General features: G+C 38.2%; 1 long non-coding RNA gene across 1 annotated transcript; it reads left to right on the top strand.

Annotated features, from left to right (window-relative positions):
- Positions 1-6: 6 nt before the first annotated feature.
- LOC113437691 (uncharacterized) lies at positions 7-13746 on the top strand. Its single transcript, XR_015744754.1, has 6 exons — positions 7-89; positions 177-298; positions 3016-8777; positions 9389-9455; positions 10407-10638; positions 13168-13746. It is a non-coding gene; the product is annotated as an uncharacterized LOC113437691 (long non-coding RNA).
- Positions 13747-13823: the final 77 nt, after the last annotated feature.

Raw genomic sequence — 13823 nt, 5'->3', positions numbered from 1 at the left:
GGATTTACTTGTTCTTAAAAATGTCTGTTTGTCTTTGCAGAGAGAAAGAGACATGAGAATGGGCGGTACCAGTGCAATGAACATGGGAGGTAAAAAAAAGCTTTCCAACTAAACTCACCTGTTTAAATTATTGTGATCTATCCATGCATAATCATTTGATTATTTTTTTAAAATAGATCCCTATGGTACAACTGCTCAGAAATTCCCACCATTAGCAGGTGGCACTGGCCTTGGCTATGAGACCAATCCCGGAGTTGGACAAACATCTATGAGTGGCACTATGATGGGAAGCGATATGGTAACGTATCCTGTGGCAGCTTGACCTTAGTTCTAGAGATTTTTTTTGCATTCATTCTATAACCTACACTTTTAGATAGGCTTCCCTTTTCCAGCAGTTGGTTAATAGCAAGAAGCTTGTTGAGCAATGTAAAACTAAGTCTAGTCTTTTGCCAGTATGGTTACAGGTCTGCTCAGATATTTTTGCAATGGATATTAGCAGACTTTCCTGTGATCAGTTGGGTTGGGAGTTGTCTCGCTAAACGTGAAGGAGTCTTCAGTTCTGTAATCTTAACCTGCCTGGGAGGGGCGGGGAAGCACACATGCTTGTTGAGTTAGCTTAACTAGCAGAAGTGGTCTTGTGTCACTTTCTGAACTTGAGTTAACTGTGGTGCATAGAAATGTGTATAAAATAAAGGGAGATGGAAATAAGCCTAAAATATAATTACGCTATTACTACTTGTTAATGTAATGGGTTCATCACAGGTAGAGAATATTTAGATGTAAACTACCTATCATTGTACACATTGGCTTTTGACACACAATATGTGATGATGAGGGAAAGAAGCAATTCTTGAAGTAGGCCACTCATTAGCAATCTATTTCTTGAGCAAGTTGCTTAATGGCGCTTAAATAATACATGATTTGGTTATGCTGTTTTAAGCTTCCTGGCTATAGACCAAGGCTCTTCAAACTTGGCAAGTTTAAGACTTGTGGACTTCAACTCCCAGAATTCCTGAGCTAACATAACTGGAGGAGGAATTATGGGAGTAGAAGTCCACAATTCTTAAAGCTGTCACATTTGAAGACCCCTGCTATATAGACTGAGCTGCTGGATCAAATTAGAGATCCATCCTATTCCCAAAGTGGTTAACTGGATGCTTCGGGGGATGTCTATGAAAGCAGTAGCTTCCCTGTTGTCACCAATATTCAGGGGCATATCTTGCCTTACAGTAGCTGCAGACAGTACACTTGTTCCCCAAGCACTTTGAACTTTACTTCCTGTTCCTGTACTTGTAGGCTTTGCAGAAATTCTTGATTTCACATTATACGTGAAGCCTTGGAGTAGTACAACTGGTAAATAGAATTACTGAAAGATCTAAGTCTAATCCTTCTTGTGTGGTACACATTCACCCATAAGAGTTTAATCTAACACATAAAATAGTGTTGGGGAAGGGGTGGAGGCTATTCTACTGAAAGTTTTGCTACATGAAATGGGCTACTTGTAGCTCATGTGTCATTTAACATAGAAACCATTACCATTTATTTAACCCCAATTTCTTAAGATGCCCTGTTGCTGTTTTGACCGTGTTGCTCAAAGGAGTCTGCAATTAGTTATAGACTTCTGTTGAAATAGGTTGTCTGGTAAAACCAGGATGTGTGTTTTAAAAATCAACAATGCAGTGTATCAAATGTTTAAATATCTCATTCACTTGTAATTGGTGGCACTAGAAAAAAAGTCTGAAATTTCAGTGAAGCACTGTGCTGTCTTTCTAAAGTATGTAACTTTAGAAATTTAGTAGAAATTGTCTCCTTTATGGAATTTGTTCATAACACGGCCTTTGGCAGTCTAATAACTGTAAGCCAGTTGTTAGAGGAGATCTGATGGAGATTTACTTACATGCTAGAAATCCAGACTCTCAGTGACTCCATGATTGGATACTTATGCAAATCAGTGAAGGGCTCATGCATATGTTTTCTCATCTGTGATAATTGTGGCAGTAGCATTCTGGAATCTAGGCTTTTGTTTGTGGGGTTATTGGGGAGCAAATTGAGTGTGAGCCTTTCACAAATAACATCTGCATGCGTATCTAGTTAAAGGATTCATACAGCTAGTCTGAGGAATTATACTGAGTGAATTGGCTCTGTTAAGTTTGAGTGCATTGGAAAGCTTTTTTTGGTAAAATAGTTCCTATGCTACCCTAAAAGCACCAATAATACCAACATCAACATCTTTGATTCATTACATCCTCCCTTGTGCCTTGGTAAATCAAGAAATGAAGATCAGGTAAATTGAAAAGTGAACTGGTCTGCTTTATTTCAGCTTAGTTGAGCTTTAGTGGATTCCGAGACCAGCTTGAATATATTCAGATACTGCAAAATAATAATGGACTCTTTGCTAATCCTTACTCTAAAGCCATAGGGCCTCTACCGCAGTGGAGCTATTTAAAGAAGCTTAACATTGTGCAAACATTTAGTGGTGGTCTTGTCTTGGCAATTTAACCAGATGCTACTATTTCTTGTACTTTCATAGGGTCAGTGGCTTTTGAAAACCATTTAAGTAAATAGACATGGTCCAGGTAACTTCAAGAACATGGTCTTATATCTTTTAACTGGGCATCTGCTTTTTATGTGAGATGCTTTAGGAAGCTCCTGTTGGGCTTCTTTGTACCTTGTTCACTGACTGTAGATTAACAATTGTAGCAAATAACCAGAATTTCTTCAAAGAGGATTCTTGGTTCAAACCCATACTAATGCTTGAATTTTTAGCACTTCAGGGAATATCTGTTTGCTGAAACAGACATTTCAGAATGGATCAAGTTGGGAACATACCACAAGACATGTATTAAGTTAAACTAATTATTAAATTACCCTTTTTTCCTTTCTATGTTCCCGGTACCTGTGGATCGACTCAATGGTGATTGTATCGACGAACGTTGACTGCGGAACCTTCTAATATAAATTCTAAACACACATGGACATCAACTACACATAATGAACTCTTAATTGTTCTAATAGCGCCCTGAGCGATTTGGACAGGGAGGTGCGGGGCCTGTAGGTGGCCAGGGCCCTAGAGGAATGGGGCCTGGAACTCCTGCAGCTTATGGGAGAGGGAGAGAAGAATATGAAGGCCCAAACAAAAAGCCCAGATTTTAGATGTGACTTGTAGATTTTTCATTCCAGTTTGTTTTACTTGTCTTGTTTAGACACTACTTTTTTTTTTTATTCTTGCATTTTAGTAAGAAAGCTACGTTTTTATGGATGTTAGAAACTTAAAATGACTTAGAATTTGTAAGTGGTCTGGGCAGAAACAAGTCTAATTATGTAACGCAGTGTTCTAAACTTAGCTTTTTTGATGTATAACATCCCTACCTTGATGGCAATGTACTGTGTGCCATATGAAATCCCAAGTGTAAACTTTTTTTACTGTGCTTAAAATAAATAGTCTAAACGTAGCAAGATTCTTTTATCATAAACGTCTAAGCATAGAAGGCAATTAACACGTACAAAAGGCAATGCATTTCTTGAAATGAAATCTGGAGTGTTGCACAATACATATGGCTGGTCTTAAACTATCAAGTCTTAAAATACCAGTGCAATTTTAAAATCTACTTGAACTTTGATATTTAATATTACAATGAAGTCTTACCCTTAGAAAAAGCTTTGAGAATTCTGAAGAACTTTGACTATAATTATTCAGGTATACATAATTTGAACTTTTAACTTACACGGAGGAAACAATCTGGGTTTTGGTGAAATAGATCTTTAACTTAATAAATGATGTAGTTCAGTTTTGAACGAGGTGGGAAGGAAATGGGGTAAGGGCATGTAATCTAATAGTATTGGCTATTGTCTCCAAAGGGCATTTCCAAGCCAGCTGTTATAAGTCATAGCCTGACTTTCTGTGTTACTCAGCATCTCATTCATCCAAATATGAGATCTGGTTGATCTATTTCACTTCTAATACTTTTCTTAATTGAGCTTTTTAGTGCCCACTGGACATTTTATCTTAACAGAATCCTTGATGAGTGAATATATCTATTGAAGTTGCAATTTAAATATTGGAAGGAATCTTTTTTTTCTTGATTTAACAAGCATAATCTTGATCCAAAAGTTTTGAGCATTGGTGGGCATTGGTGTATTATTTTAATTTCAATACTCCACTTAAATGCAGAAATGAAATATCCTTTGACGTTTCAGGATTAAAGTAGTAATTTATTAGATTAAAGCCTGACATACAGAAATCTAAATACCATTAAATTTGAAAGTTTTTCCCCCCTTGGGCTACATAGTATCAACTTGTGCTGTTGACTTGGTAGAGTTGAATCATTTTATATTTATTAAAATGCTGTAAGAAGTTAAGCTGTCTTGGACTCTATACCCCTTGTACCTAAAATACTGGGTGCAGAGTTTCCTGGTACAGAAAGGGTACAATGGCTTGGTAAAATGAAGATGAACCAGATCAGAGAACATTCTGTGATTAATCCTGTTGGTTTTTTATTCAACTTGGGGTGCTTTAAATCTTTTAAATAAGGGTGGGGAACTCCCTCCCCCCCCCACGGGGAGCCATTTTATATCTGTTTAAAACAGTTATTCTGGGTAATGTTGCATTTACTCTACCTTTTTTCCCAGAAGGTTGTTGTGAGAGGGGCATAAAACCTTTGGCAAGTCAGTACTGATTACTTGCAGGCATCCTGTTTTGGCTGGTTTTTTTCCTTTCAACTGTTGACACTTTCTCTGTGCTACTCCCTCCAGTAGCTTGGGATAACCAGAATGCCATATGTGGTCCCCCATCCCTACTTTAAATGTGCTAAAGATGAGGAAGAATCAGTTACCTGTAAGCCGCTTAAAACTGCAGCATATGAAACTTCACTGCCATCAGTTATTACGTATTTTCATTCTGCAAAATGGATTGACTCAAAGGCTTGTGCTGAGCAAGCCTTTTGAAAACCCAAGAAATGATAAACATCCGATATTCAAGGTTGCTGGACTGCCTCATTTAGTTTTGTGGTTGAATTGAGCTATATTCCCAGAAGCTTCAAGAAGTTACCATCAAAGGGGGAAGAACACCCACAGTTCTTGCATTGACTTCTGATGTAGAGAAACCCTTGTGAAACAAATGTGGATGTTAACTGTATTCTGGGCTGCGTACAGCTCAGTTCTGCTTTTCTCAAGGAGGTGTTCATGGACACCCACTGTAGAAAACACCAAGACTGACAGTGATGGGAAAATGGAAATGGAAACTAATTTTCAGTTTATTTTTCAGATTACATGCCATTTTTCCTTAGGATGCTGGCACATATCCTAAACCATGTTCTTTTGTAGTACTGTAATCTTGGAAGAGTGAAGGAAGCTGATGGTCCCATTTCCTTCCTAAGGTTCATCTCTTGTTTTCATTTTGTCTAAACTAGGCTGATATTCAAACGGGAAGGAAATGTTGGGCTAATCTAGGTTTTTAACACTACTTGACTACTGTTGCCAAATGTCCTTATATAAAGCCCAGTAGTCTGACTTCAAAGGATAACAGACAGGCTGATCCCTCAGTAGCAAACCAATTGTTGGGGAGTTTTCATTGAATTGAATGTTCCACCTTTTTAGCTTTTTCTAAATGGATTTAAATATTTAGACTTAACAGATGATGCCTTTTGAGCAGAAGCATAACTCTATTCTACTTCTGCATGCCATTAAGCCTTTAGGTCATGCATAAGTTACCCCAATTCCAGAGTCTACCCATGTTTAACAATCATAGCATGCTATAACCACATCCTTGTTAGTTGTAATAAATGAATTTCTGTTTCTGTGCGTATTTTGTGGTATATTTGTTTTTAAAAAGTTCTTGGCATCTCCTTGGCAACCACTTGTGGCAGCATGCTTTTCTCTGGAGTTTGAGACTGCAATATGACACTGTTTAAAAGTAGTGGCCTGCTATGTAACAGCACTTAGACAGCATTTCCGCAGTGCATAACTGTGAGGAACGTAGTACCACAAGTGGCAATGGACATTAGCACCTGGATGTAGTATTCCTGCTTGCTCCAAGATTCTCATTGTCGCCTGCATACAGGTAGGTAAAAAGAACTATAATCTAACTTGGTGACTTTCTGTGTAATCTTGCTATGGGGGTATTCTGGCATCACACTACTGACAGTGGGATTTCAGTGCAGCACTTCTCATCCTGTACGGTGGTTAATTTTGAGGCCTAACCTACAATCAGCCTTAGGCAAGCTGACTATGATGCTGACGCTTGTGCCTCAGACCCGTGATTTCTTCGTGCATATGACTTGTTTCTTTCTTCACTGTGTGACAAAGACATCTTTATAGAGTGTTCAATGGGAGGGGAAAGTGAGTTCAATCTATGCATAATTTTACTGCTCATTGTGTGTAGGAATGGTTGCTTTTAGTTCATACTAGCTACATACTAAAAGTTGTATGAAAACACTTCATGGTCAGACAGATAAATGGTATTTTTCTCTTTTTAATGGTTGCTCTGTTAAGTTTGAGGTAGTATTGAAGTAGTATTTTGTAACTATAGTGTCAAGTTAATATATGGGTGGTCGGCTGTGGGATGATGGCTGTGATAACGTAAAAAATAATTGAGAGCTCCCCTTACTCTAATCCATGCATCTTACCAAAAAGTATAGGTTATTTTACTTACTACTTGATGAAAAAAAAAAATAGGGTTTTATATCTAATGTAGTTGATGAACAAAAATATAGGGTTTTATATATCTAATGTAAGTTGCCCTCCAGAATTATTGGCTTTGTTGTGCTAGCTAGGTCTATCTGATGTGTCTTGAAAGCGTTTCATAATATTTGACTCTTGATCAATTCATAAGTTACAGCAGTACTCAACTTTAAACCGAAGCGCAGTTCTATCAAATTTCATGTTTCAGTGTGCTTGAAAAAAAAACTGCTTTGTGAATAGGATTCAACAGTGAATCTTAACAACAAAATAATGAAATGGAATTCCTAGTCTTTTGTACGTGGGTGGTTTGCAAGAGAAGAACCCTTGTCACTATGAACAGTAGATGTACTGAGAGAAGGTATACTTTAAATCCTATGAACATGTTCAGTGTGGGACTAGTTACATTCCAAGCTGGATATTCCAAGTACTAGTATAATGAACTCAGTAAATAAGTATGTTTGCTATATAACTGGACTGCAGAAATATTCAACTACAGTAACTACTCAGTTTGAACCAATATGCCAGTGGCTTAATTGAAGTTATATCTTGACATAAGTGGATTTTTAGTAAACAGGTGAATTGGACTCCAGTTTCTTATGTACATGTTTAACTGCAGTTGTAAAGAGAAATACATTAAGTATTATTTAAGGGCAATAACTGATCAAAACATCTCTTACGTGTGTGAGTGGCATAAGAAATAACAAAAAGTGCTTGCATTGTATTCCATGTTAAGCTTTTATTCTGGTCTTTGATTTCTCCCTTGCAAAAACTGACTTCAGAGCTCAGAAGTGTGATGCCAGAATACATTATGCGTACTCTGCTAGGTTCTCAGTTCCGGTTACTAGTGCTGTGTGAGGACAGAAACACTTTCCTAACATTATTGGGGGGAGGCTTTGTTACAGTATGGCTTCTATTGGCTGAAGCTTCCCCCCTCCCAAGACTAGGAAACACCTAAGCAACCAGGGGGCTGAAACTCTGCAAGTAACTTCAAGCGGCTGATCAGGAAGGCCTATGGTAACTTCTAAAATTGGAGCCCAACATGAAGAGATTGTGCTTTTTTAGGTTTGTTTGGACCATTGGTTGTTTTCCACCATCACAGCTAGCAAGGTTGGAATCAACAGGTCAGTTGCAGATCTGTCTTTATGCTACTTGCTGGGCTTAAGCAAATGCTGCAAGAGAGGGGAGGCTGAGGGAGGGGGAGAAGAGGGAGGCTTCTCCCATTTTGTTTGTTCCATTAGCAACTTTGTGGAAGCCCAATGGTGGTGTATTACCAATTCCCCCCTCAGAAAACCGATACTGAATATTGGCACAATGAAATGTGGGAAGGGATGGCTGCAGACAAATAGCTAGGGAGAAGAACATAATTTGTATTCCTATATAACCTTTTGTTTTGCAAAAGTAATAAATCAAGATTGTGGTCTTGAAACTGGCACATTTGGCTAGCTTGGCAGTGTTTCTGACATTACAAGGGCCATTAAGAATTAGCTGCAGGTGGAAAGGTTGACCTTTCATTTCATGCCCTTAAGAACATTGGAAAACTGCTAGGGATAACCACAAGGTGGGGGGGAAATTTGTAATAGTCTAGCAAGCAAATTCTTCTCTGTCTTGTAAAGATTCAGAAAGCTTTGGCTTGTCCTTCAATTACCTGAAAAGATTATTTGCTTTATGGGGTAATGGTGTTGGGTGCATGGCATCAATTCAGAGAGGCAGTTAAATAGCTGAATGCAATGGCTTTGCACTTGCACCTAAGGGGCAGTGTACCTCTGGCTGCAACTGTCCTTCTGATTAGGCAGCATCTGTTCCAAGGGGCAGTTCAGGGTTAAGTCTTAAGAGTAGTTGCAATTGTTCACTATCCTGTGTTTCAGTCTTTCAAATAAAATACTCATCTTCTCCTTATGCCCCTTGCTACCTCCCAATGACTATTAGTAGCTTTTGTAAAACTCCCCTCAATTTTACAAGTTCATAAGTTGCACTTAATGTTTAAACTTAAATTTTGTTTTCAGAAATATTTCAGTCTTATTTTCCCTTACTAACTTCAATTCTTATCCTTTAGGTGAAGATAATATCAGCTGGATGAAACTAGAACACTCCCATATAAGGTAAGACTTCACTTCACGGAACTAAGGGCTCTAAGTCCTCCGAGATTTTTTTTTTTTTTTTTAAAGTAAGGCTAGTGACTTATTTGCTACATGCAAATAAGATCATGGGGAATATTTTAATACATAAGATCAGAAGCTGCTACAGAGAAAAATGATCAGGAAAGCATGCTTGAGGCTTATATCCTTTACTTTTCCTCTTTTCCCAGTCATTTTTAGTTTTCCATTTTAAGTGTAAAAATTATTGTAACTGGCTTATGCTATGCTATATTATTTTTTATTTTCTTCTTTGTGCTATTTATTGATAAATTAGTTTTAAGCCTTAAAATACTTCATTGTCTATATTAATTAATTATTGAATGAAAATCTTTAAATTTCAGTTAGAGGTTCATGATAATCTTTTTTCCTATCCAAGTTCAGACTCTCATGTAATTGCAAAATTGTGCAGAATCACTAGATCCCTACAGAAGTGAATAAAACTGGGAGTCTGCTGCCTAAAGAGGCATTATAAATAAAACCAATTATAATGAAATTTATTAACCTTGGATTACATTAAATTCAAAACAATTTGTTAGCATACTCCATGTTACAATTAAAACAATTTTATTTTGCAGTTGACCAATAACCAGTATATGCTTACACAACTGAATGTTGTAGAGAGAAGTCATCTGCAATATGCAGGTAAGGAGATAGGGTGCCAGCATCTTATAGAACATTGGAAGGGTTCATTCATTTTATTCAATTTGTATGGCCACCCATCTCACTAAATGGCTCTGGGCAGCAGTTCAAGAGTAGAAGGCAGACTGCTGGTAGAACTAGAGGTGATGGGGATCCTTTTTTATGGATGCGATGAAATAGGGTGAAGCAGAAGCTGAATTGCTATCTGTTAAGCATTGGTGCAGGGGATAGGTTCTGGCATCACAGTGTTTCTTTCAGTTCTCCAATTCTCCCTAGCTGAGCTACCCATGAAATGAATCACTTGTTGCACTGGGTTATTTTTTTCCCCAAATAACAGTTAAAAAACATCTTACTGTCATATGTCAGAGCAGTTTGCTGTAGATGTACTAAGGAGCAACTGTTAAATTCTGGAAGAAGAAATTATGGATAAGGTTATTCATATAAAATTGTGATAGGTGGTCAGCCTTTCTTGTTTTTGCTTGGTTCATGTTTTAACAAAATCAGAGTCTGACCAAGCAAATCCAGGTTTTGTCTGATCTTGGCTTTCATCCAAGTTATTTTTTGGTGAACACTAGTAGGTTTTCCAATGGTTAAGAGTCTTGAAGTTGAATGTAATTGATGTCAAGTCTTGATTTGCATTTAATATGCTAAACCCAATTTAAATGATACATAGATATTCCGGAGAGCCAATTTGATGTACAAATTGGAGATGAGTTCCATTCATTATTATTTTTTTGCATGAAAGCTGACTGGGTGACTTCAGGTCAATCACATTCAAGCCACTACACCTGATTGTGTGTGGAAAATAAGAATATTATATATGCATGTATTCTTGGGTTGGCCAAAAATGGAATTAAAAATAAACATGCAGGATATAGCAACAGTATAATCAGCCATAAAAATCTTGATTTCTTACTGGTCAGTTGTAATAATGCACTTTTTATCTCTCTACAGGAGAATGGTGTATTTGAAAAGAGGAGTCCGGAATGCAGTAGCACTTTCTTGAAATCTTCAATAAACTATTCAGAAACAAAATAATTCGTGTCAGTTCTTGAAAAAGAGCTCAATTTACAATTGGTGCTCATTTGAGATATCGAAAGGAAGGTGGGAGCAGCCTGATGTGCTCAATATATCCCAACTTCATGTCCTAAAAATGGCTCCTTTATAAGTTACTCTTTAGTAAGTTGTTCTGGAATCATGCTGAAAAGCTGCATTGATTTTTTGAACATTTAATCCCTAGTGGCTTTTGTTATTTTTGCAGTATTTTGTAACCCTCCATTTTTGAAATCTCATATTTCTAGCATTCAGCTGTGCCCTTTCTCAATATTCTGTAATTCATTATCTCATTTGTGGACTGGAACCAATTTCAAATAGCTTCCTTGGTGGTAGAACAGCAATATAGAAATAGAGCATTTGAGCCACGCTGATTTGGGAGTGAACCAGATTGGATCCAAATTTGCTGGAAGGCTTCAAAACATCCTGAATTCAGTTATTAGTTTACATTCATACAGGTTTGTTTGAAAACTGCTAGATACGTGCTTGATGAAATCAGAAATATATGGCTTGATTAATTTGGAAAAGAAAGCTCAGTTTCTTTGCCAAATAATCAGGATTCAATTTCACAGGGCTTCCCTTTAAAAAAGCACCATGAATTTTTTTTTACTTGGGTCAGGGATAGACCAACTGGCTCATTCTTGTCCTGATGAATTATTTAAAATTTGATTCCTTACCTTAAAATCTTCCTGTCGCCAGTATCTTCCAAACGTCACATATTTCTTTGTAATTTGGTCTAGTGGTTATGGCAGAAGGCTAGAAACCATGACTAGGAGTCCTAGTGCTATCTTAGATAAGAAAGATGGGTGACTTCAGGCAAGCCAGAACTCAGGGGTGTCAAAACTCAATTGAGAGCTGCGTTAAGGTGTTGACCTCAGGGGGCTGGGGTGGGTGTAGCTAGTGGGCGTGGCCAGCTCAACGTCACTCGGGTTGGGGGCACCTGTGGCTGCCTGCAGTGCTCTGCCAGCAAAAAGGCTCCCGGGTGCCGCCCCTGGCCCATGCAAGCTCCATTTTCAGATGGACTGCAACCCTCTGCCAGCGAAATGGAGCTCGGGAGGGCCGCATACAGCCCTCCTGAACTCTGTTTTTGCTGGCAGAGGCATCGTGGATCGGTTCTTTTCTGTTTCCAGGGTGGCCTCGCACGCCAGATCTAAGCACCCTGCAGGCTGGATCAGGTCCCCTGGGCCTTGAGTTTGACACCCCTGGTTTAACCCATCTGTTGGGGAAAATATGAAGGGTATTGAGTTATGTTTAGGGTTACAAAAACAAAGATGGGATATGATGAAATTAAGTAAAAGTACACTTGTTCAGAAAGCCAGACAAGAAGGTTAACCCCTATTCAGTTACTGATAAATAACGCATGCAGGTCGGGCTTGAATTTTTTATGTGTAGGCTTAGACATTGAAAGCTAAGAGGAGGCAGCTGGAGGAATTCATAAGAGGACAAACAGTATTACTCTATCCAATTGCAATGAAGACAGAGCATGGTACTCATCTAGCTTTGGGCGCCCCTAGGAGAACCTCCATTAATCCATGTCTACCTTCATGCTTCTTGCATTATTACCAGCCGTGCTTTTCAGATCCATTGGAAAGGCACAGTAGATTTCCTCAGGTAAGTTTGCTTTTCGTTGGTATCCTTGGTAGTTTACAATAGGTGAATAAGCTGTACAAGTGACAGGCACTGGATAAATTGCACCCTGGCTTGCAAAATCTCTCTAGTTTAGTAAACATTACAAGATAACCAATGCAAACTAAAAATGCAGAAAAAGAGAGCAAAAGAAAAAATAGTAAAGCAAAAAAATGATACAAAGAAACAACTATTGCAAGTACAAACAATTTCAGTAATTTTGTCATCTCTTAACACCAAATGTTTTTAGTCACAAAATGATCTTTAAAGCCTCATTTGGTCTTGGTTTGCAAAAATCAGGTTTATTGAGACATCTATTTAACTTTTAGCAACTTTATGTTCCTTTTATTTTTAATACTTTAACCTGTTCAAATACTGTTCTAGAACATTTCCCACCCCCCTTCTTAAAATCCTTCAAACTTAACTCTTGTAAATTCAATATAGGAAAATGATCCAGATCACTGAATTTTGATACCCAATAGAGGTGTGGTGCATCCTAGCAGTTGTCAAAAACAACTCTATATATTAGGTATATAATGCTGATGTTTGGCAGAAAATCAGCCAAGGGCAAAAAGTATTTGCAGTGTTTTTCATCTTATGATGAATCACTTTCCAGAGTTTGAGCTTTGTGACTACCGCCTGATTCTAAACGACTCACCTGATTGCTAGCATTCCCATTGCTTTAAAAGTTTTATTTTGGCAATCAACACACCTCAAAAATTTGACTTTGTCTTCCATGGAAATTCCCATTATTTCATATTGCAATTATAATGGGAAACATGATTTTGGGAACTGAGCGAACTTGGGGTGGGAGCTTTCAGAAAAGAGAAGATCCCAAGTAAGGAAAGCATAAGGAAAATATATGGATTCTCTTCAGGAAAATATTGGAGGGAGACAAACTTAGGCTTAGCCTTTTTTTTTAAATTTCTCCCATACTTTTGAGTATTATCCTATGCACTGAATTATTACACCAGATATTAGCAGGCCTAAGGGTCCTCATAAGTTTTATTTTTAATACATTTTCAAAATAGATCAGGTACCCGAATTCCAAAGACCAGGATAAGAATAAGCTACCTTCTCTCAAGCTTCCTGAGGCAGGATTTCAAATAAGAGATGGTTGCTGGAATTGCCCTTCTTCCAATGTGAACTTGGACAACAGCTTGAAGAAAAAGCGTACCTACTTTCATTTTTCTAAACCCATCCGCCTTACTCCAAAGCCAGTTCCTCCTTGCAAAGCCAGCCGTGATGTCCTACAGCGTGACCGTAGACAATTGGCTCACCACACCGCACACGATTTCATTGTCAGTGGGTTGAACTGCAGACTACCTTGGCAGAGAGACCTGCCCTTGCTACCCCAGATGAGAAGGCCAAAGCTGGAGCTTCATGTTTATCTTCCCAGCGAGAAAGATGGTGACGGTGTTTGGGAAGAGATGGAGCACAGACTGAGGGGTTTAAGCTTGCAAAATTCCACTCTGAAGTAAATCTACAGTTGTTAGGACTCATGCTTTGTAACCCAAAGCCAAATGAACTGCCTGATGCTAATACTGGTCTCTACAAGACACATATCTATAGAAGAAAATATTCAACTCGAGATTAAACTGGGGACTTCGGTGTTCCCTCAGCTTGGTGGTTTTCTTGCAGATGTTTCATTTCTCAAGTACGCAACTTCGAAGATCCCACATGTCTGTCTGA

Source organism: Pseudonaja textilis, chromosome 10 (genome assembly GCF_049901715.1).
Source record: "Pseudonaja textilis isolate UNSWEBS1 chromosome 10, rPseTex1.2, whole genome shotgun sequence".
In the NCBI taxonomy this organism is placed as follows: Eukaryota; Metazoa; Chordata; class Lepidosauria; order Squamata; family Elapidae; genus Pseudonaja; species Pseudonaja textilis.
The sequence above is the reverse complement of the archived record's forward strand: the minus strand, read 5'-3'. Positions and strand labels throughout refer to the sequence as shown.